Here is a 3,869-nt window from a genome sequence, read left to right as displayed (position 1 = left end):
ACCTGGAGGTTTTGTAAACTTTTTTTTACTTTTTTTAACAAATGCCTCTTATGCTTTGACTTAGTAGAGTGGATGATCTTACTTGCAAAGAAGAACTCTGGTCAATTATAATGAGGATCTTTCTGTTTCGGACAGAGATAGGTACTTGTAAGCAGAATTAAATATTGCCTCCACTGAGCCTGTCTTTAAAGTTTAGGATTTCCCCACGAGCGTGAATTCAGGTTTCATCCAATCCCGTGTGTTCCCCACTGATAACAGTGTTAGGCAAAAACAACCTCATACTCAGATTTCTCTGCAACTCAAGATAAATGAAGGGTGTGGCTTTACTGTGTAATGAAGTGTCTAACAAGAGTCTCAAAAAGACTTGGAAAGAGTGGGGAGTAATTCCCTCCACTTCAGTGGTGCCAGCTCTCACAGTCATTAAAGAGGCTGAAAAACTCTGAAGACAACAGAGGGACCAGGAAGGACATCCATCATGGACACTTTGATAACCTCTCCCGAAAAGTTGGTTCCACAAACTTTACCTTAGATATTGTTCCAGGACTTTCTGGACCACCTGCCTCTAAGATACCTGAAATGCTTGTTTAAAATTATTTCTGCCTTGCCCATCCTCCTGAGTCATAATATCCAGAGTCAAGGAATATACATTTCAACTTGTGCTTACATTTTTTAAGAATCAAGCGTCTTTATAACATCACAGAAAAGGGCTCTCTGCCCCCCAGCACACCCAAATACATACACACACAAACACACACACACACACGTATATGTTTTATATATATGCACACACAAATTATATATATTTAAGTATATGTAAGTATATATTTATATATAAATGCACACATACAGAAAATCTGGTGTATATACAGGTATATAGGTATATACAGAAATTTTTATTCTACAAAGTCTAGATATATAGAATTTTATATAATCTACATATACAGAAATTTCTATATATAGAAAATTATGTGTGTGTGTGTATATGTATGTTTATATGTACCCACACAGAAAATCATAGCTATATAACACAAATTACATGTTTAGGCATTCCAGACATGATATTATTATGACAGGTTTAATAAAAAGTTTTAACCTATGGTTTTGGATTAAAAATAAAACTCTCCACAGTGCCTTGGAGATGTGAGAAGGAGTTGAGAGGAGCCCAGCCTATTTGGCTGGGAGTCACCATCTTCTCCCATTTTTCTCTCCATATTCAAAAGCTTCCTGGCTCCAAGGGGGTTTGTCCCCAGGTAGTTCTTTAAAGAGTGCTCTACCGAAGCAGCTTCTAAATGCTGCTGCTTCTTATCATTCATGGAAGATATAGTGCAATTAAAAATAATAATAGCCAACCTTTAAGGAGGTCTGTTTGCAAGGCACCATGCTAAGCACTTTGAATGGATTCCTTCAGTTAATCCTTACAACTATTTGATGGAGGAATCATCATTATTCTCATTCTATAAGTAAGGAAAGCAGGCGTAAGCTAATTATCCAAGTTCTCCGAAAGTTAGTGGCAGAAGCAGAATATGATTGGTGAGAGTCTGACTCCAGAGCCTACACTCTGAAGTTCTGCACCACACTGATAGTGCCTGGCAGTAGTCAGGTCAAAGATAGAGGAGGGAAATGAAAGGTGCCGCAGCAAGCTGTCTGACATATGCATAAGGACCTGGAAGAAACCCCCTGACTCAGAAAATCTTGCAATGTTTCACAAGAGGCTGGGTTTCCTCATTAGCTGATGGGGACTAGTCTGTGACATATGGATGGTGGCAGTGTCTATGACTCCACCCACAGTTTGTGGCCTGAAGAGTTATAAGCCATATATGTATAATTAAGTGGCTACAGTTCTTATTATAGTGGATGGATTCTGTCGGTGCTATCTGATTCTTTTGTTGTCTTCATTAAAACCAAGTGAAAGAACACTTCCTAGGGTTTCTACTGAACAGAGTGGACAATGGGTGCTTGCTGACTGAATTCTACCTCCTCAACTGCCTTGCTTCTGTTTTTTATTTTACTTATTTTTATTTCTCCAAATTTGTTATTTATCAGGAGTGACTGAAATACAAAATATAATTGAGTCCCATCATCATCATCATGGAAATGGTTTTAAGAGAAAACTGGTTAGATGAATATTATTGCTTCCCATTTTCAACCAGTAAATAGTTCCCACTGATAAATTGACAGCCAGGAGTCTGTTAAGAATGCTCAAGATATGTTATATGATACAACATGCCTGCTCACAGGGGGAAAAAATCCTAGGAAATAACTTATGTGTACTTTTTGATTTCATCACACAAGACAAGCACAAAAGCACCACTCATGCCTCTGAGGACATTGGACCATGCACCCTTGAAAAAAGCTTTGTCCCCTTCATCACGAGCAATCTTCCTCCAGCAGTCAAGTGTGCCTGTGTACATGATGTCAGCTGCTTTGAGTTCTGACTGCATCATCATGCAGCAGCAAACAGTGTCAAATGGATAGGAGGTCAACCCAGAAAATGGAAGTGATGGACTGTGCCATCATCCAGCTGATGATGATGCGAGTGTTCTTGGGATCTGGAAGCATTCCCTTTACAGTGCCATAGATACTGAAGTAGACAGCTTGGTAGATGACAATACCCTGCACAGGCACGTTAAAGCCTTGGTACAGGCCCTTAATCCCATCCGATTTGTAGATCTTAACCAGGCAGTCATCGAGATCTCTGAATCCCCTTTTGCCTCCAGGTCTACCCACATCGGCTGCTAGAAAGGTATGGGCAAAACCAAGAGGGTACACAACACATAAGGATGTGGCCCCAGCGGCACTGCCCGATGCCAGATTCCCTGCAAAGTCATGCCAAAACTGGGTCTTCTTGTCCACACCACCCAGGAAGATCTGCTTGTTTTTATCTTTGAAGGTGAGGTTGAGAGCCTGGGTGGGGAATTATCTGATGACATTGGCCAGGTTACCGTGCCAGAAGGACAGGACTCCCTGCTCCTTGGGAATACGGACCACACAGTCTATAATGCCTTTGTATTGCTTATCTGTGGTGATTTGCTTGCTGGCATGCTGCACCTGCAGCAGCAGCTTGACCCCCTCGATGGGCACTACTGCCATCTTGGGGATGGCCACAGTGACACCACCTGCCAGGAAGTCCTCAGCGAAGGACAGAGTGGTATGTGTCATGTTGAAAGGAAAGAGGAGGCAGGTGGCTAAGGGATGGGACTGGGCTGGGAACTGGCTTTGACTCCGGGGCTGTGGGGCCTGTCTTGCTTTTTGCAGATTTCAAAGGAACTAAAGCCCTTCCCTTAAAGTAATGCATCATTGGTCTAGGTTCATATCCTAACTCTACCACACAAGCTCCGCAACCTCAGGCAAGCTAGCTGACATCTCTGAACCTCAGTTGTTGTTGTCGTTTCTGCATTTTTTTATCTATAAAAAGATGAACATTCTTAACTCACAGGAATGAAGAGGAAATGAAAACATTTAGCAAAAGTCCTGGCAGAGTAAATACTCAATGAATAGCAACTGCTTGAATTTTTACAAAAACCCTCATCTCTTCCTAAATCATTTATTCATTAATTATTTTTACATAAGTCCCTTTGACAAACTTTTCCAAGTCCTGTGCTTTTGCTTTGTGTACACATATCCTGACAGGGACACTGACAGACAGAGGACATGTGTATATGTTGTTAGACCTGGGCTCACTTTCCCTGCAAAAGCAATGTCCGGAAGATGCCACCCCACCTAGTGCAGTTTGCACAGTGATGCCTACTGTAAGTGAGCCCCAAAGTCTGGAGAGTCAAGCTATCTCTTCCTCCATGCTCTTTATCTTTTCTCTCCAACAAGCAAGATCATGGTTTCTTTTCACATGGCAATAAATAGAAGCAGAAAGT

At 41.5% G+C, this 3,869-nt stretch overlaps 1 pseudogene; it reads right to left on the bottom strand.

Annotated features, from left to right (window-relative positions):
* Positions 1-2,077: 2,077 nt before the first annotated feature.
* LOC101131728 (ADP/ATP translocase 2-like) lies at positions 2,078-3,174 on the bottom strand (annotated as a pseudogene).
* Positions 3,175-3,869: the final 695 nt, after the last annotated feature.

This window comes from Gorilla gorilla, chromosome 13 (assembly GCF_029281585.2).
Source record: "Gorilla gorilla gorilla isolate KB3781 chromosome 13, NHGRI_mGorGor1-v2.1_pri, whole genome shotgun sequence".
NCBI lineage: Eukaryota > Metazoa > Chordata > Mammalia > Primates > Hominidae > Gorilla > Gorilla gorilla.
The sequence above is the reverse complement of the archived record's forward strand: the minus strand, read 5'-3'. Positions and strand labels throughout refer to the sequence as shown.